Source organism: Rhinolophus hipposideros (assembly GCF_964194185.1).
Source record: "Rhinolophus hipposideros genome assembly, chromosome: 6".
NCBI lineage: Eukaryota > Metazoa > Chordata > Mammalia > Chiroptera > Rhinolophidae > Rhinolophus > Rhinolophus hipposideros.
Genome location: NC_138052.1, coordinates 96,725,143 through 96,745,711, shown reverse-complemented (window position 1 = coordinate 96,745,711; position 20,569 = coordinate 96,725,143). Strand labels below are relative to the sequence as shown.

The following is a 20,569-nucleotide window of genomic DNA, read 5'->3' as shown; positions in this document are numbered from 1 at the left end:
TGAGGATGAGGATGAGATGGGAAAAGAAACGCATCCTCTTTTAAGTGCCTTTTGGGAAGAGAAGCAGGGAGGCAGCTGGCAGGAGTGGGGGTTAGCATGGAATGCTCTAGGTCACACTACTTTTGTTTGATCTTTGACCTTCAAAGCTTAGGGGAACTGTTTGGTGCCTCAGTTCACCCACAGGCTAAATGAAGATGGTCACAGGACCCGCCTCACAGGCAGGATGCCAGAATGACACGAGTTCCCCAGGAAGGGCAGAGGAAAACTGTTACACGATGGAATTCAGGTGCTGGGTGTGTCCAGGTTTGAGTCCTACCGCTGTGACCTCGGCAGGTGACAGAACTTCCCTGGGGAGGTCTGTTTTTCCACCTGGACAAGGGCAGCAGCTCTGGGCAGCGCTCAGCACTGCCTCACGCCCACTGAGCACGGAGCAGCCGCTGTGGAGCTGCTGCCACTGCCCCCATCCTTCGGAGGCCGGAAGGATTCAGTCTTGGGATAACTAACTACTCAACTGAAACCGAGCTCGCTGCCTGCTGAGGAGCTGTCCAGTGCAAAATGGCGGACTCCAGCAGCGGCGGCCAGTCCTGCGCCACAGCAGTTCACCTCACCCCTTACCTTTGCACAGAGTGCGAGGAAGAGAGACGCCTGCTGGGCCTGGCTCAGCCTACTCCAGGGGCAGGGCCCAGACGTGTGCCGGGTGGATGGCACACGCCCCATCTGTCACCAGCGTGTTTTATGATTATCTCCATCACAAATCGCCACGTGCTGCGGCCCGGAAACCCAGCTGTGGTTAAAGATGAGCCACAACCCCTCTCCCCGCAGTGTGGGCACGGCGACTGGCTCAGAGTTACCTGATTCCTTCCTCTCCTTCTACCTTTTGGCTAAAGAGCACCCCCACACCAGCCTGTGGTGCCCGGGGAGGGGCGAGTAGGAGCTGTGCCCAGCAGCGAACCCCTTGTTGTCACTGAGAGAGACAGCTCGTCCCTGGTCCACGCAGCGCAGAATGAGCCCTCAGGCTTCCTGCAGCTGAGGGGTCACTGGGGACACACAGGGCCAGCCCAGTACCAAGAAGCTGCTGGGCTGCAGGTGAGCCCAGGCCACCCTGAGCTGTGATTCAGGGCATCGTTCTTAGCTGAGGACTGAGTGTCCAGAGGGCGACACACCCCACTCCACCCAACGTAGCAAAGGGGGCCAAGTTCACAACTCTCCCAAATCCCTGAATGACAGTTTTCCCACAGCAAGGGAGGAGCTGAAAGTGAACATATTCCTTCTCCACAGTTCAAGCGAACTTTCCAAACCACACCTATCAAACTAGACCCAGAAAAACAGTCGGTGGTGGGCAGCCCATGTGGGCACTGCCACCCACAGCTCCCCCAAAAGCCAGGCTTCAGAAAGGGGAGAAGGGCCTCTGGGCAGCCTGTGGCTGAGGGAAGCGAGAGAAAGCATCTACTGTCTGTTCCGGGGGGGGGTCTGTAACATGCCTGTGTCCCCTAGAAGTCAGAGTGGCTTTAAGACCGGTGCCCGCCACATACAGGGCTGCCAGTGATGTTTGCCAGCTTGACTTCAGGACAGCGCACTGGGACCGCTCCTACCAGGGAAGCTGCTTGCCGTGCTGGGGTGCTTGCTGAAACCCCATCTCAGAGAGCAGCTGGGAGGGAAATGTTGGTGCGTGCACTGGAGTGGGCGAACGACCGTGTCCATCCCTGCGTGGGCCATGAAGAAGGGATACAAACCGCTGCCCGGAAGATGGCACTCACCTTGGAGGGAGGGCTAAGCAGCTGGATGGCACACAGGTGACATCAGTGTGGCCAGCAAGTGCTGTCCCCCATGACTGCTGAGGGAAACAGCAGGTTGCGGGAGCAAACGCGAATGGCGCCGTTTGTGAAAAGATGCTTGGATGTTGGCCGCACAGCAGTATAGTTACAGGTAGTCAGACAACTGCTGATTCCGCCCACAGGCCGTATTTCCCAAATCTCGGGTAAGTGTGGTTTACTCAGAGACAAACACAAGACACAGTCAACGGCCAAACTTCAGAGTCACCGGGTGGCTCCTCAGGTTTCAAGTCTACAGGGGGACCAGCGCGTTTTATATGTGCTACTCATCACAACGGACTTTAACCCTATCGACTCTTTCAACAATTTGCAGGGGGAAAGGCGGCTTTCTGGGAGTAATGCCAGGGGAGGCTTGTTCCCGATTTCATGGAAGGAAATCCTCCCTCTAAGTGGTCTGTTTAGAAACAAGGTCCCCAAGCACGTGTGAAATGAGAGACCCACAATATCTAGAACAACTCACTTCAGTTTTCATTCTTGCCACAAGCAGTTCCTGTACCTATAAAGAAAACGGCTGGTCAAAAACACTTGACAGAAAATCTAAGTAAATAAATGATGTTTAAAAGGGGCAGGCCGGCCAACAAGCACATGGAAAGACGCTCCACGTCACTAGTCCTCAGGGAACGCAAGCCAAAACCACAGGTGCTATCACCACACGCCCATAAAACCCAGAAAATCACCAGTGCGGGTGAGGACGGAGAAACTGGAACCATGTCCAGTGCTGGTGGGAATGTAAAAGGATCAGCCTCTGCGGAAAACAGTACGGAGGTGGCAAACAAAAATTAAACACGGAACTCTCATATGACAAAGCAATCCCACCTCGGGGTATAAACCCCAAAGAACGGAAAGCAGGGTCTCCAAGAGATATTTGCACAGCAATGTTCACAGCAGCAGGATTCACGACAGCCAAAAGGCACAAGCCACACGTCCATGGACGAACGAATGGATAAGGACAATGTGGTCCATCCATGCAAAGGAATAGTATTCAGCCTTTTAAGGAGGGACATTCTAACACCTGCTACAACAAAGATGAACCCTGGTGACATTATGCTAAGAGAAAGAAACCAGTCACAGACAAACACTGTACGCGTCCACTGATACCAGCTGCCTAACAGTCAAATTCATGGACACAGAAAGCAGACTGGTGGTTGCCAGGCGCTGGGGGCTGCGGGGCCTGGGGAGATGCTAGTTAATGGGCGACTCAGTTTTGCAAGACGAAAAAGTTCTGCAGATCTGTTGCACAGCAACGTGAATACACTTTTCACTATCGCACTGCCCACTTAAAAACTGTTAAGATGGCAAATCTTCTATTATGTGGGTTTAAAAACCAACAAATAAAATTAAAAATCAATAAATAAAAATGTTTAAAAAGAAAGGGAGGTCCTAAACAGGAGTCGATTCATTTTCCTCATGTAGTTTCTGAAATGTTTTGTGTCTGGCAACACCCTGCAGCCTAACTCCCTTCACTTCAGGCCTGGTGCCGCACAGGTTAGCTCTAAGGCAGTTTAGAACCACAAACGCGGGCCTGGGCAATTGCTGTTCGAGGCAGAGTGACCCTGATTCCCAAACGACGCCTCAGCCACTTGGGAACACAGACGTGGAAACCTGCGTGACAGGACAGTCAGCAGAAGACTCCCCCACAGCCCAGCAGAATTAGCCCCAAAAGTCAAGGCTGAGAAGTCAAGGCCGGAGTCCCAGGAGAGCCCAGAGACACAGCCTGTTCCAGGGGGGGAAGAGAGACTCACTTCTCACTTGCCAGGTGCCTGTCATGTTTGGAATTGTTACAAAAGCACGTACTATGCTTATAGCAAACAAATTTAAGCACACCAAAAGTTCACAAAAACCATTCTCTCAGGAATGATACCGTGCAACACACGTATTCCAATGGCGTCACTGTAAGTGGGTGATTTTCAGTCTGGCTGAGTATAGTCACCTGGGATGCTTTTAAAATTAGGGAGGCGGGGCCCCAGGCCCAGGCCAACTGACTCTCCAAGGGGGGGCGGTTTGGTGAGCAATATCTGTAAGCATGAGGAGCCCTGAGGAGACCCCCTTAAGTTCAGGAGCAAGGTAAGGCCACCTGGGCCAGCCCCCAGGATCAATGCTTGCAACTGCTGAGTGCTGACCCGTGTAGCTGGAACTAAACAAGAAGTGAGGAAGGAGGGGGAGCGAGTGGCGGTCGGAGAGTGTGTGTGTCTGACATGGAGCCTTAAGGCCTGAGGAGGCAAGTCTCACAGGCAGGAGGTGACAGGAAGTGACAGGGGGATGGCCCAGGAAAGCAAACACGTCATGGGAGACCACTATGGCATCTGAGGGACAGGACTGGAGGCTACAGGGAGGGGCAGGCCACAGACAAAATGCTCCAGGCCAGCCTGCCAGACCCCACAGGCCACGCTGAAAACTTAGGCTGACTCTGTGAAACCACGAGGGGCCGGCGTCTGCGGGCCGGGAAGAAACACAATCAGATGGTGTTTTCTGTTCTCGGGGAAGGGTGGAGACCATAGCTGCAGTGTGCCCAGCACGCTGATGGCATCTGTGCGTGTTTGCGACGGGACCGATGAATGAACAAGCAGGAACAAGGGGAAAGAGGTCTGCCACTCAGGCAGAGGCCCGGGTCACAAGCCATGTCACTCGCAGCAGAAGTCGGCACACACGGGACGTCATGTGACTGTGGAGTCCCACAGAACCCCACTAGTACACATAATAACACACAATCTCCCAAACACAGAGAGGGGGACCCTGAGCCCTGGGTGGGGGGATGGACCTGGGTCACCCCCGGACCTGGGTCACCCCCTGATCAAGGCATTAAACACACAGAATCAAAATCACACAGTACTGCAAAAAACTCCAACTCATTAAACACTGCGCAACAAGAAATTCGTAATAGCATTGGCAGATTTAACAACACACAATTGAAATTTCTTGTGAAAACTACGCCCACGGACACTAGGAAGAGAGAGATGAGGTCATCCCTGTGAGGCACTCACTTTGCACAGGGAACAGCCTCCCGGAGTTCCACCACCACACCCGTTCTTGACACTCATCAAATCATTTTGGCCGAAATGTTCTCCGTGTGTTAAAGGTACCAGCTGGGTAGACGAGAGCCCGGGTACTTAGGTCACCAAATCATAAAACCAATCCTGTGTGTTACAGGAAATATCTAGAAAGAGGACTTGAACCTCGTGAAAAGAACCGCTTATACACTGCGTGAAATAAATCTACGACAAGCTGACCCAGCAATAAAGGAGTGTCAGAAAAGGCAAAATTTAGGACCAGGAACGCGGAATACACCCACACAAGAGAGGATTTTCACACCGACAAAACGTAAAGTGACAAAAAGATCCAACTACCATTCTGAAAGAACATACATGAAGAAAAACCGTGAGTGTTGACCCGGAGAAAATGACAAAACCGCAGCCGGGAATCATGCGCCCAGCTCTCGAAATCTGAGAGCTCGACAGACTGAACAGATGGGACGCAACACAGACCATATTGGAATCAATGAACTTGGTCTAATCGATCCATATCGAAACCTGTGACAGAGAAAATGACGTGTACGCACCCAAGGACATTCGCCAACACTGGAAACATTCTTGAACCTCTGTAAGGGTCCCCAAAGTAGAAATCTGTACGGACCTTCCCTGGCCCCAACGCAATGATGCCAGAGTTAACTAGAAATAAGATGGAAGAAAGAGGGAAAAATAGAGAAGAGAAAAATTAAGTACTTAAAAAAACAACTCTTCGGTTAAAAGAAAATATTAAAATAAAAACTAGACCCCTTAAAAAGAACAAGGACCCCCTGGGGTCCACCTGGCTGTAAGCACTGACCAGGTGACTCTCCCGGGAGCACCTGGTTAGGGAAACAGATGAAACCACCCCTCACCCCCCACACCATGGTTCTAGCGATGTTGCTACTTCCAAATACTCCCTCCGAGTTCACACATCCAAAGAGGCAATTCTGGAACTTTCCATCAGTCCATCACCATTATCACCAAGCTATCCTGAGTCCCACACCTCTTGGGGACTAGGGCACAGACAGTTCTGCTCACCATCCACTCCATCAGCTTTGATGGACAGGTGAGAGGACCTGATGGCCCTGGGTGTGGCCACTGTCACCTGGTGAAGGTAAAGTCCTGTGGGGCTTCCCCACTGGTGGCAGCAGGACAACCAGAGATGGCTCAACCCTGGGCTTCCCATGCAGCACTAATTCCTGCAGGCAATGGCTAATCAGAAAAGCACCAGAAAACAGAGATATTTGAGGGCAGGCTTCCCAGGTATAAAGGTTTATCTCTAAAACATCTACCACTCGGTGGTGAGGCTCCTGAGTGAGTCTAGATTTTCTCCACCAAGTGTCCCACAGGGCGCCTTGCGAGGTGTAGACCTTGACAAATGACAGCTTCGATGGGGATGAAGGGGGGATGTGGACACAGCGCCACACCTCACCACAGCAGGGCCCGTGTGCGCTTGCCAAGCGTGAAGGTGAAGTGGGCGAGAAGATGGAGCCCCCTCCTGCCCAACTCCCCACTCTCCCAGCATTAGGGTCTCTCCCTGTGCTCAAGCCTTGGCTGCTGCTGGTGGACGGCAATCAGCCCCTCGGACTACCCACCTGGCTATCACCTGCCCATGCTCATCTCACCTGAGACCTCACCTTGCCTGCCTCCCCCACGCTGCTCCCTGGTCTGGTGGAAAGCACCCTGTTTGCCCCGGGACTTGCCTACCCTTGGGGAGAACAGGCACCCGGTGAGGGACTTACCAGTGACAGTCTGGACTCAAATCCTGACTGCTGCACTCACAGCTCTGACAAGTGCCCCCGCACTGGTGCCTCAGTTTCCCTATCTGTTACAGAGGCATCGCCAAGAATGCCTGGCCTCACATGAGATGTGAGAATGAGGACGTTATAGGCAAAGTGTGAAGACATCGGTTGGCACACAGCAAATACTACTGACGTCCCATCTGTGATGGTCATGAGCCCCATATACCCGTGCTGTGCAAGAACGCCCAACAAAGAGAGAAGACATGGATGTGACCTGTTAGCAAAGGGGGAATCCGTGTTCTCTCGTACCTGTGTTACCAAGCGCACAGTTAGCTCACTTAAGCAGAGAGCTACACTTTCTCTGCCAGACATGCGGAGCACACATTAGTTTGTCACCAATACCATCTGCCATCCATGAACACGACTTTATTTCGGAGTTTCTGAGCATCCTTACAATTCCAAGGAAGATAAGGGAGTCAAAGGCACAGACAGCCGCCAGTGCAGGAGGTGAAGTCAGTGTGAAACTGAATCCAAGATGCCGGCGTGTAAAACACACACCGCGGACAGGGGAGTGGAAGTCACTCCAGGGCAGTGCCCATCTGAGAATGAACGGTGGCCACCAGTGAAACGTCTGGTTGCGTGTCTTTTTCAGGGACCCCAATCCTCCCATGCTCACAGTCCGTGGGCCTGCAATGGCCGCTGCCCATGGAAGCCTGGCACTCACGGTTTGGGGTCAACATGCCTTCAGATAGCATCCAGGCACAAGCAGCACGTAAGACCGTTTGCTGCCCGGTGTTTTCAAAAGTCGCCATTTCCATGGACACTTGGCCTCGGCTTTGTCGTCGGCAGGGTGTGAACAATGCCACTTACCCCACTGGGTTTTCATCAGGGTCGGAGAAGTCAAAGGCTCTGGCACAGTGACTGCCTGTAGGCGCTTTACGAACATCAGCTACCACTTCTCATTTCTCCCCAAACATTTTAAATGTACAGTGGACTTCATTTTGTTACAGATGACAGGAGACCACTGCCCCAAACTCGCCCAGGTACCCTCGCACCCAAACCACAGCATTATGCCTGCGTACTCCCTTCCAGCCCTATTCACAGGCTCCACTGAGGGGCCTATCTGCAATTCCCAGCAAAGGACAAAGGACAACCTCGAACAACCTAACAGATTCAAAGTCACGCGCTCAAGTTTCCCCAGAACGCCTAATTTACAATCATCGGCTAAGCCGTAAATCGGCATTTCGTCCTGAATGCCTTACTCGCCTGTCACATGCACCAGCCCCCCACCTGATCCCCAGGGAATCACTACTCTTCTCTCCATTTTCGTGCTCATCAAAATAACCCCGCTTCTCTCCGGAATAATCGTACTCCCAACTTAGCAAACAGCCAATTACTTGTCAGTTTCACTGATGACAAAAAAGCAGTGTTGATGACATCATTTTCTAGCTCTTAGCCATATCCTTTTCACCTGGAAGAAGTAATGGTTTCTATTCTGAGCACCTCAAGGACAGCAGGTTGTCCTACTGGAGCACAAGGCTCCACCGCAGTTTCCCCAGAAGCAGAAACGGGATGGGCCAGGATCACGTGGGTGAAACACGAAATCTGCTGGCTGGCCGGCCCAGCCACAACCTCCCAGCAGCTCACGGGGCCGAGAAGGGGACTGTCAGGAGGGGACCACTGCCTATCCTGGTGGGTTTCAGAAGCTGACACGGCACGCCAGGGCTCGTCCATCCAGCCTGGTGCCCCATGTGCCGTGGCCTGGGGGGACAGCCACATTTAAAGCTGGTCAGGGGCTCGGGTGACCAGGAGGTACTCCGATCCATCTCACAGTACCTCCGATGTCGTTTAAACTGGAAATCTTCACACCTTCATCAACACCTTTACTTTCTAAAATATAAAATGCTGCGGCGCTCTTGATAATCCGACCGTCAACTTCGTTTCCAAAGTGTCATTTTTAAATAAAGATAACTCTTCATTAAAACTGTACAGAGGGGTCATTTAATCAGATGATTTCAGGAGCCTCTCACAATAATCTGTGAGGGAGAAGCACTACTGTGGGTCACACAGTGGGGTGCCGGGCGCCCCACAGGCTGCAGGGGGTGTTGGGATTGTGAGGAGGGATCCAGGATGAGGGGTGTGCTGTGTCAGGTCCCTTCCCTGTCCCCTTTCAAATCATGCTCGCACATTTATCCAAGTCTCCCCAGTGCCCCGAGACAAAAGTTCAAAGCCGACTGAAGCCCAGAAGGCCCTGCTCATCCAGCCACCTGCCTCTCACGTCCTCTGTGGTGCTCCCAGAAAGCTGTCACCTCTTTTTGACTTGCATTCACCCAACCACCCACCGTCCCCAAGCCCCCTGCGTGCACCTGTGAGATTCCTTCCAGTACCCCCACTTAGTGGGCTTCTTTGGGGAGCCTGTCCTGATCTGCCGGCACATCTCGTGCACCCTGACCTGTTCTCCCGAAACAGAGGCCGTCTCTGGTGGTCTCTCCATCACCCACCTGGCTCACAGGTGAGGGATTGAAGTTCAAGTCACACAAGAGCCAACCAGAAGGAGGTGGAAAGAGCCAGGGCAGTGTCCCAGAGGGTTACAGAAGGGCTCAGCTCTCACGCCCGGTCTAGGGCCTCCGGACCCCCAAACACCTGAGGTGGACCTGGCACCAGAACAAATAACCAGAGCGAGCGAGCCATCCTCCCGCCTTCCCAGCAGCACCCAAAGTGCCGTGTCATGTCCCAGCAGATGCCTGATGCCTCAGACAGACTGCGTGATGCCAAGACCCGAGGAGGCAGCCACGCTCAGGACACAGCACATTGAACAAACATTCTGCCCATCACTTAGTGCTTCTCTTGCCAGAATGAACAAGTCCTGTGACACCAGACAGCAGTTAGAAATAAGAATTACGGCCTCATCCTCAGTGGAAGGTATCACGCACGTTCTCCTCTTAATGAACCTGGAGGTTCTGAAAATCACACCTGTGCCATTATTGTGTGCCAGGTCAATATGCCATCCACCTGGCGCAGCCAATCAAGGGACACGGCCCCCCAAATCATGCCTGGCATGGCTACAACGACAGGACCCTGGAGGAGCTTACAATAACCATTCCCGAAGCTGAACACTTGGAAGTCATCACTCACCCCTTTCTAGGAGGGGGTGGGCCCTGAAGACCTCCCAACAGAAATGTCTCCTCTGTCCTGAAACACACGGTTCCCCCCACATGCTAATGTTCCTGAAACTGGCATGGATGTGTGCCTCCTAAAACTGAGGGGTGCACTTCCCATCGCCACCCCAAAAGTGCATCGGGCAGCACGGCAGGACGTGGACAACCGGCAATGAAGTCTCCCAAAGGGCTGCAAACAATCTAAGATGGTCTTAAAGTGCACCGCGTTTTATTCCACAGATGCAGGGGTTGCCCCCATGTCACTCCCTCTGGAGGTGCCTTTCTGAGTAGCGGGTATACACTCACCCCACAATGAATACAACTACGAGTTCTTTATGGATTTTCAGCACCCTGGAAGAGAAAACAAAATCATCCAAAGGAGAAACATGCACCACGGAAAGACGTGTGTGTCCAGATAGTCACTGCTATGCTGTTTATAATGAATAAAAACTTGCTAAATAAGTAAGGTACATCCCTGTACAAACCTGACAGTAAAGTTGAGGACCCAAAACTGTCCTTAGTCACCTGAAAATGTCAGCAACAATTTTAGATAGAAAGCACTTTTTAAAAAGCATAGTATTCAATGCACAAATGCTTATTGAAGAATTACTATGTGCCCGGTCCAAGCAGACAAAACAAGCGCTCACTCTACCATCCATTTTGTTTGGAAGCTTTACATGTGAAAACCTGTGAAAGACTCACAGGAAATGGTCCAGAGTGAGGTTATGGGTGGGTGGCAGACTTCCACGGTTGTGAACTTTTCTCTCCTTTTGCATTTTCTAATGTTTCTATACGAATAAGTAATTACTCGAGTGATTAAAAAACAAACCTTAAAGTGCAGAAGGATTTTTAAAGAAAAGAAGGGAAAATCATAAGAAACTCATGCCCAAACAATTCATACTCATACATCTAGGAAGTACTTACACTGAACACAAGGTGCTTCTTCACCCCACCCTCTCCCGCCCCCCAGGGTAGGTCAGGCCTCCTTACAAACCCTTCAGCATGCAGCTGCCTGTCGCCCATGCCACCAGCCAGAGCCACACTCCATCCCAGCCTGGGTGTGCGGTGGGTGCAACTTGCTGACTCCACCCCACACATTTCCTCTGGCTCCCAGGAATTCGAGGAATGGGGCAAGGACTGGGGGTCCTAATCCTTAGATAGGCACCACGGCACCGTGGAGCCAGTCCACACCTGTGCACTTTGTAAAGATCAGACTGAACCCCTAAAAATATCCCAGTCCTGCGTTCCTGTTTAACTCGGGTGCTGAAACATCACAGAACAAAACCTCGATTTACTCAACACTGAAGAACGGGCTCCAGAGCACACGGGACTCAGAAGAGACCAGTGACCAAGGGCTCCTGACAGGTGTGGGGCTGAAGCCTCAGGTGAGGCAGTGAGGTCCACCATCTCCACATTCCCATCTCTCAGCCCCGGGAGGTAAGTAGCACCACCGCCTTTTTACAGAGGAGAAAGCTGAGACTCAAAGAAGTCCAAAAACATGCCCGAGGTCAAAACTGCAAGTACACAGAAGCCAAAGATTCAAATACAGATGGGTGTGTGCCACTGAGAAGCCTTGGATGTCACCACAAATAAAACAGGTCCCAGAGAAGAGCCATTGGAGAGCCCACTGCAAAAAAAGGAACTTCCCGCAGTCCGGCCCGAAAACTTCATCTCAGCTATTTCTGTTCCCCGACAAGGGCTTGGATGCGAAACACTTAAGTTAGAAGAACACGATGGATGGTTAGTCACTTAATTCTTAATAAGGATTTTCCTTGACTCAAATAGGATGGCTTTCAGTTGTGCAAACCGGGCTGTTTCAGATTTGATTGACCGAAAAGAAAGAGCCATTTACAGAAGATTTGGGCACAGTGCCTGACAGAGGAAAAGCCCAGTAAACACATGAAATCACAGAAAATTCCCTGTTCAAAGGTGAATGTGAGTATTTCGTGTGTGTGTGTGTGTGTGTGTGTGTGTGTGTGTGTGTGACCAACTAGTAACTATATTTGAGAGATTAGCATCTAAACGTCAAATTACCTGAAACCTGAAGTACTCAGATGCTTAAAATATTTGAGACTATAACATGGAAGTAAGGAGACTGACAGGCCCCTGGTCCCCACCTGAAGAAAATGAGTTCCTGGCAGCCGCCCTCCTCCTTCCCTCCCCAGGGCTGAATGACACAGCCCTGACTGGAGCTGAGAAAGCTCCACACTCAACACATCCCCAATCTGTCTCTGAACACGAACGTCCCTCTAAATGAACAGCACTGAACGCAGAGGTGCTTCTACTAAAATATAAGCCAAAAATGTGCAGTAAGCAGACTCCAGGGAACTCATTTTGGATGTCCGGCAGCGACCGATGGGCTGTGATGTCACCCAGAGTTGGCACCTTCCAACATGGGCCTGAAATGTGACCAGAATTCGAAATGTCGGTGTGATGGTCCTACAGCACCACGAAGGCGAGCTAGCCAGTGGCCAGCTGACCGGTATGTAACCAGAACAGAGCCCTCCTCCTGCAAACACCCCAAACACTGATTTCTGAAGTCACAAGGGGAAGAAACACCTCACCATTTCTGCCAGGGGGCATGTGGAGTAGGAGGAAATGACCCGGTGTTTTGCTCCCACCACCACGTCCACACCATCTTCAGAGAAGCTCTGCTCACAGGCCCTGGGCCCAGCACGTTACCTGAATTGTCTATAATGTATCACATCAGCTGCAATTACTTCCAGTTCAATTTGAACACAGTACCTTTACTTTCCGTGTACGCACTGGACACATACAAATACCTGATATCACTGGTCAAAGCTACAATTCTAAGGGTAATTTAAATGTTTAAAAGTACGTGCATTTTTAGAATATTCCATGTACTTCTTTGTATCCTGAAGCTATTAAAAATTCCAATCCTTTCAAAAGGGGCAATAGTGTAAAATGGGTAAACAGAGGCGGGTAGTAAGCCTCATTGAATGAAAAATTAAATTGCACAGAACCATGGGATGGCCACAGCAGATCTAACTAAGCAAGCTGATTATTATTCATAGGCCAGAAATTACCTCTGTCAGATACTGTAAGAAGAGTCTGTTTAAACCGTTAAGAAGAAAATATTAGCGTTGTTCTACATGGTTCTATGGGAAGTCTCCACCCTAAGTTTTCAGCCTGGCCGCCCCTCTTCACCTGTCAATCTCTTCCTTCACGGGACACACTGTCTGTGCAATGAGGTCATGGACATAAATAAAATGCAACCCAACACCCAGCAGTGCCGCGCCTAGGGGGCCACCAGACATGTCAGCAAGCAGGGGTCAGCTTCTGACTTGGGGAGACAGCGTAGGTTTCCCAGAGAAGAGAGTCTGAGGCACCTCGGTGCTAGGGACGAATGAGGCCCTCAGCTAGCCTGTCACAAAGGCTGGTGAAAACCAGTAGCAGAGGTACAACCTGAAAAGGCTTTTAAACCAGTTCCCCCTGATGACAACCATCCATGCCCATCTCTGGCCACTCACCCACTCATTGGACCCTCCATGGCTCCCTGCTGGACCCCTCCATGTCATGCCCACCAGACCTCCCCGGCTGCCATCACCCCGGCTGCTGTGACCCAACCCTGGGTCCCTCCGGTCTTGACACTCTCCAATGACAATCTTATTGATTTCATCACTAACATTCTTCTCTGTGGCCTATCCTCCGTGTTCTCTATTTTTTCTAGAAGCTTCCCACACCACAATCACACGGTTCAAAGAAGCCAAATCCAGTGCAGCCCCACTTCCAGTTGCTACTTCTCTGACCATTCCTTACCCAGAACTGTCCGGTCGCGTCGGGCTCCCAACCCCCTTCCTCCACATCCCCAGCCTTCTCCTCTTTGGCCTCAGGGACACACGCAAGACATGCTCTCCCAGGGCCAGCTGCTTCAGTCCTGCCCCTTGGCCTTCCTGCCCCACCTTCACGGACTGACCAAGACGTGCTCCCAGGCCCCGCTGAGCTCCTCCACGCTCATGGGTTCCAGTCCAAGGGAATGAGGCCTGAGTCTGCCTTCTCTCCACCATCGGTCGATCAGCAGGGCGACCCCGATGTGTGTACCACACCAAGGAATGCCTTCTTAAATTCCACACCTCAAGGCCATCGTTTGCCCTTCCTAGCCCCAGATCTGCTAACAAGACTAGCTCAGAAGTTCAGTGACACTCACTTCTCATGTGCTTGCTGCCTCCAAAAAAGTTCTCATGTTTTAAAATAATCTTACTGCTAATTATGATAGTGAAAATATAATGAGATCATGTGTGCAACCAAACTCAGGGACTCTTACAAAGTCCTGGGCTGTCGAGTGTCTCTTTTCTTCACGTGGGGTTCCCAGAAAGCTCCTGGAGACTCCGTCTCTCTGCTTTGACATCCGAGGTCAGCTTGCCACGCCCAGCCAAGAAGCCATCTCCTCGCTTCATCTGGACCCCTTCTTCCACCAAGACCCTCCTCTGTTCTAAACCAGCAGACACAACCAAGGCAAAATGAGGATGTGGACCACATGGCGGGGGGAAAGGGCCACTGGAGTAAGACCAACAGAGGGCAACTGGAAGATGTGGGCCTCTGCCGGCCTCTTCCTCACACTCAGAGCTTCCTGCTAGAAAACTTTTGCTGGCCCCACAAGGCAAAGTTTCACCTCATTGGCCTCAAATACAGGGTCTGCCATGCGTGGCCCCAAACTACCTCTTGTGTATGAAAAAGTGCTCTGTAATAAATCCGCCCAAAAGTAACCCCCCAATGCGATCTGATCGCACATTCCTAACTGGACAGGTCAGGGTGGGTAGTCACACCCCAGGCCTATGAAAAGGTTATCTTTGCCGTAAGCCAGCCCTGTCCACCGTTTTCTGTGCATGTAGATTAACTCTCCTGTGAAACACCTCTTTTTCAGATCCCTTGAGGTGTAACCACTCTCAAGAAGGCACAAAATCGTTACTATCCTGTAATCCAATGATAGAGATCACCCCACCTTGCTGTCTCCCACCTTCAAGCCATCTTCTTTACGTTCCCTCCTAATTCCCAGTGTATAAAAGAAACTGCAAAACTGTCATTCTCTGGAGCATTTGATATCTTGCTTCCCAGCATGTCCATCAGTTTGACTCAAAGAAACTTAGAAACATCGACACTCACTAACTTTTTCCCCCACAAATTCCCTGCATCAATGGGGTTCAACCCTGGATAGACATTATAAAGGGGGCTCTTCTGGGAGCTTTTAAAAACTATTCATGTCTAGGCCCCACCCTCAGAAATTGTAATTCAACTGGGGAAGCATTCTGCAAAGGATTAAAAAGGAAAAAAAAAATTGTTTTTTAAAGTTCCCAGATGATTTTAAGATGCGGTCTGAGTTTTGCAGCACTCTCCTCTTGCTGCCCTAATTAGGTTCCTCCATGACACCCAAATTCTCTCGGCACAGCTAGGCAGACATGGTTCAAGCAGAAGCCAGACAGCCATTTCATCCATCATATGAGGGGTCTGGGCAGGTGGGCTCAGTGCAAGAAAGGTGAGCTGGAGCTGGCTCTGATTGGCTCACAGATTGTTACTGTTTCCCCAAAAATAAGACCTAGCCAGACCATCAGCTCTAATGCATCTTTTTGAGCAAAAATTAATATAAGATGTAGTGTTAATTTTATATAAGACCGGGTCTTATGTAATATAATATAATATAATATAATATAATATAATATAATATAATATAATATAATATAATATAATATATACAATACAATACCAGGTCTTATGTAATATAATATAAGACCGGGTCTTATATTAATTTTTGCTTCAAAAGACACATTAGAGCTGATGGTCCGGCTAGGTCTTATTTTCGGGGAAACACGGTAATAATAATGTTGCAGCCGCAACCCTGGTAGCTGGCAGTCAGTTATGGCGGGAGCATTTACACCTTGGTATTGGCAGACGCTACAACCTCAGCTCTTTGTTGTGTTTCTCTCAGAAAGCAGGTTTATCAGCACACTACCGGCTCGGGAAACCTTTGTTTTCCTTTCAGGCCTGCAGACTTTAAAGGCCTGAAATCAAGAATGGAGTCGAGTTTTCCTCAGTTGCCTGCACGGAGAGAGGGCAGAGGATGGTTTGTAAGAATTTGGAACCACAAAATCCTTTCACCAAAGTATTCTTTTCAATCTGTTCAGAAGAGTTGGGCTAACAGGCTTCAGCCGAGTCTCCAGAGACTTGCTTTCATTGAGCAGATAAGAATAATCTCGTTAGTATGTAATTTCTTAGGCGGTAAAGTGGAAGGTGGAACCCTTATCTTCCATTTACTTAACAGCCTCCCCATAATCTGAATCTTATTCTAGTGACCTCATCTGCCCAGAATACCCTCTTTTCATGGTGCAAGGACAAACTCCATAGCGGATGATGAGTTATCCCAACTTCAAAATCTGCAATCTTCCAAATAAATCAACCTTTAAGCTGCAGACGGGGAAGGCAGTGACCCTGGGGGACAAAAGTGCAAACTGGCTACCTTCCCTTCTGGCTGAAAAGCTTTCATAGGTTTTAAAGATTGCCTTACCTTCAGAGGAAGAGCTTTTTTTATCATTGTGTAAGGGACGCAGGCAGTCTGCTATTTTCATGCCTGTGTCTTAATGCTACCAAAGTGCATGACTGACAGCCATTTGTTTCTTTAATTTCAGCACACTGGGAGATGGGAGATGAGAGAGCTCTGGGCCCAGGCAGATTCAGGTTTGAGTCCTAGCTCAAGCATTTACTGAATGAATGAATATTGAAGGAGTGACTTAAAGTCTCACAGTGTTTGTGAGCCTTTAAAGCGTGCACATGGGGCCTCGTACATCTTGAAGCCCCCAAATGTCAATTTAAATTAGGTAAACTCGGTTTGCCATCCTTTCCCTCAATTCCACAGGCGCTGACTGGTGGTTTGGGAGGGTATTTGTTCACCTGGCCGATGGAAGGGAGGCTGTGTGCACTGTAGGGATTTCACCCTTCCCTCCCTGACACACACCACACCTGCCTTTTATTTCCAAAACACCTTCTGCAGCCTCTGCCTTCTTCTAAAGGCTCAACACTGCCACCCTCTCCAGCAGCCGCTGGTCCTGCCGTATCAGGTGCTCTTATGTAACACAGGGACACCCTTGGGGCCCATGGAGCAGCAGGGGCAGGTTTCCTGGCTGTGTGGGGGCTTGGTGAATTATTTTTCTGTCACTCCCTCCAGAGGGTAATGGCAGGATGTGGGGCTTCTACTGTGCAAAGAGCTGGGGAGCCAAGACCCAGCTCTGGAATCCCAGTGCAAACACAGGGAGCAAAGCTAGCCTGTGTGCTCTCTGTGGAGTCTCTTTAGCTGCTCGGTGACCTTTCCCAATCCTGGTTGTCAGGCAGTGACCTGGGACAAAGAAGTTCTAGTACCCATCTCCAGGGCCTTAGGAAATAAAATATCCCAGGGGCCTGACTCCAATTCTCAGAAGAAACATCGCAACACAACCCATTTCGGGTGTCAAATTGGAAAACAACAAAGCTAAGAGGAACCCACATGGCTGGCCAGAGGCCCACTGGCTCAATAGCAGCTGCTACTCAGTCAAAACAAGGTTGGAACGTCAAGCCAGGAGCCAGGGAGGCTTGCCCGGCGCCCAGGAGGTGGTCAGCAGGGGCTGAACCCCATGGCTCCTAACCTTGTTTGGGTCCGCGGCTCCCTTGAGAAGCTGGTGAAAGCCAGGTAGTCTCCTCCCCAGGAAGAAGAGGGAGCACACACTCCTCTCACACTTTCCTGGCCAGGATCCTAGGATTTAAACCCCACTTCCATTAGCATATCTTATTATCTAGAAACCAGCATTAGAATAAGAAAGAAGTCTGTTCAAGCATCCTGCAGGAAAACCATTCCGGGCCACAAGTTCACAAACAACAACAAAGCAGAAAATCCAGCCATACTCCCCCTACCTCCCTATCCCGAGATAAGGGGGAAGCACATTACCAGACAATGGGCCTAGCTAAGGAAATTTATCAGCAACCTGTCCAGTCCACTTTCTGGGTGCTTCCGGAAACCCCCGAGTCTCGGCTGCAATCAGCTACTAGACCTTGGGCAGATCAAAGCGTTGGTGGGAGCGACAATAAAAAAATGAAACTATCAAATGACAAACTGGAACCCGTGAGACCGTTTACAGAAAGAGGATCTTCCATCACGGTTTCTGTGCCAGGGGAACAAAAGGCAACCTGTGCGACACCTCTCCCCACCCAGGCTTTTCATACCTGAAATTCACTAATGGTATGAGTCCCTCCTAATTGTTTTTAAAAGGACACTGAAGTGTGGTGCCTGAGTCTTGGTCCACTAGGGGGGAAAAAAAATTAAAGCTCACAGAAGCTTCTCAGGCCCAGCAGATCTGAGCTGGTCATTGTTCATTTAATAAACAAGTGAGCCATAAAACAAACCCCTAGGAAGCCAGGTTTGTGCACTTTCTGAGTCATTCTCCCAGAACTAACTGTTCCCTCTAGGATCAGTGTGGCCTTGGCAGTCCACAGATGGACAAGCATCAGCCTGTGCAACTTGGGGCCCATCTTCATATCAGTGCCCCCTGACCCTCTCCCCATCCGTCCACACGCAGCAAGCAGAGGGGGAGGTGGATTTGGGCATGTTGTCTCCTTCCTAAGCCCCATTTAGAGGGGCTTGGCCTGGAAACTGCCCTGAGAGGGGACCAGGATGGTTCCCCAGGCTACACCAGGCATTCCTGGAGTTTGTCTCCTGGTCCAGGTTTGTCTACCTGGATAGCCAGGTAGGAGCTAGACTAGTTTATTTGATGGCCACAGAAACGTAGAACAGCAGAATACTCCCAAGCCCGGTAAAGTACAGCCGCTGTCCATCCAAGGATGGCAAAACACTTTGCAAACCACCCATTAATTTTTATGGTGGCCTGAGAAGCAGATTGAGAATCATTACCTTCATTTTTACAAGGCAAGGAAGCAAAACCACAGGGGAGGGTGGACAGGCACAGGGCCAATCCTATCTGAGCCAGTGTTCCAAGCTGACCACTCTTCTCTCTCTCTATCTCAGGCCTACATACAGAAGGCATGGCGAACACCACCCACAGGGAAGGGGGCTGTCGGCCTGCTGAGAAGGGAGCCAGGCCCATAAACCCAAACTTTGGTGGTGCTCAGAGACAATCACATTTTGAAGGGTGGGGAGGGAAAGTGCATGAAGGGATTACTTCTGATTTAAGCTAGAGAAGCTCCAGTGTAACTTATTGATTAAAGATGCAAGATGTGATCCCAAGTAAGACTAATAACTATTAAAGGCCAGTAGGAACTGTGGGATCAGGGATGGTTTCTGTTTTACTGTTTATATTTCTCTTCATTTCCATGTTTTCTACCCAGAGCATACAGTTTCTGAGAGCAGGACAAAAGTTATGCTAACTTATTACTACTGATAAGCACACAGTACCAAGCGGCTGCACTAACTTGAAAAGAACAAGTACGAATACACTACAGCTCAGCGTCCCTTTTTAAAATTTCATCGATCCATGAGGCTCCCCAGCCCTCTCCGCACGTAGAGCGCCCGGCCGCCCTCCCGCAGCTCCTCCCCGGCCTCTCAGCACCCGTGGGAAGGGGCAGCGCAGGCCTGGGTGCCCGGGGCCAGGACTCCAAGACTGGGACCCCACAGACCAGCAGTCCGCTGAGCGGAGCGGGCTTCCCCGGGAAACCGCTTAGAGCGCAACGCGCCTCTCCCAGCTGTCCCCCCCCGCCGCCCGCCGGCGCTGTCACCTCGCGGCTGCTGGGTCACCGGACGGCCAAGCCAGAAACCCGGGTTTTCATTTCCATCTTAGTAAGAGGGATCTCCGAAGTTGAAATATGCATTGTCACCAAGTTTAACCCGGGACCGCGCGCCCTTCCCTACTCGCGCGAGGGGGCGCCGCGGGCCCTCCAGTCGTCGGGGCGCCCACGGCCGCGCGAGCCGAGTGCTCCCCTCCGCACATTCCTGCGGGGTAGCCTAGGAGGACCTCCCCGCGGGGACGCCCCGGGAAGCGCCAGAGCCGGGAGAGAGGGCCACGCGGGGGCTCGAGCGCGGCGTGGAGCCCGGCATCCCGGCCCGCCCGCTGCACGCGGTGACCAGGGCGCCGGACGAGCGGCCAGGAGCGCACGGGGCTTCCCAACGCCGCCCGGCACCGCGACCCGCACTCAGGCGGCGGGGGACCATCGTGGGGCTGGAGCCCCGCAGGGGACGGCCGGCGCCCCGCCTGCCTACCTGGCTCGCACCGCGTCCCGCGGCTCCCGCGGCTCCCCTCGCGGCCTGGGAGCTGGCACGGCCGGGGCGCGCGGCTCCACGGGAACCACCGCGCGGCGGCTGCGGCGAGGGGCCGAGACCGCCCAGACTGCCCGGAGCGCGCCGCCCGCCTCCGCCGGTGGAGGGTGGTCCCCGCGTCGGGGCGGGGCCCGCGGGGCCGGCGGCAGGGGGAGGTCTCCGCGCGGGGGCGGGGTCTCGGGGCGGGGCCTCGGGCGGGGGCGGAGCCTGAGCCGAGGCCACTCGGGAGGACGGGGTGGGGGGAGGGCGGGACCCAGCGGGGGCATCCCAGAGGCTGGGGCGGGGGGCGGGCACAGCCCAGCGTGGGGCGGGCGAGGGCGGAGAGGGCGGGGCCGAGCCGAGGCCGCCGGGAGGCCGGGGGCGGGAGGGGGTTATTAGGGGGCGGGGTTGGGCTGCCGCCGCTAGGAGGCCGGGGGCGGGGCTTGTCACCAGGTGGCGAGACGGTCGCACCGCGGGGGCGGTGGGGGCTGGGGGATCCCACCTAGGTGCCTCCTGCTCGCCGTGCTCCCTACCGGCACGGGCCTGGGAGCAGGCTCTTGGCCGCCGGGCAACCCGGGGTCGTGGTCCCTGGTACCGAGCGCAT

General features: G+C 52.1%; 1 protein-coding gene across 1 annotated transcript in view; it reads right to left on the bottom strand.

Moving 5' to 3' along the window:
- SH3BP4 (SH3 domain binding protein 4) overlaps nucleotides 1–20,112 on the bottom strand; it is an 80,216-nt gene extending 60,104 nt beyond the window's left edge. Inside the window, exon 1 of the mRNA XM_081051868.1 lies at nucleotides 19,930–20,112. The gene's annotated coding sequence lies outside the window, so the exon portion shown is untranslated. The remainder of the gene's footprint in view (nucleotides 1–19,929) is intronic.
- Between the last annotated feature and the right edge of the window lie 457 nt (nucleotides 20,113–20,569).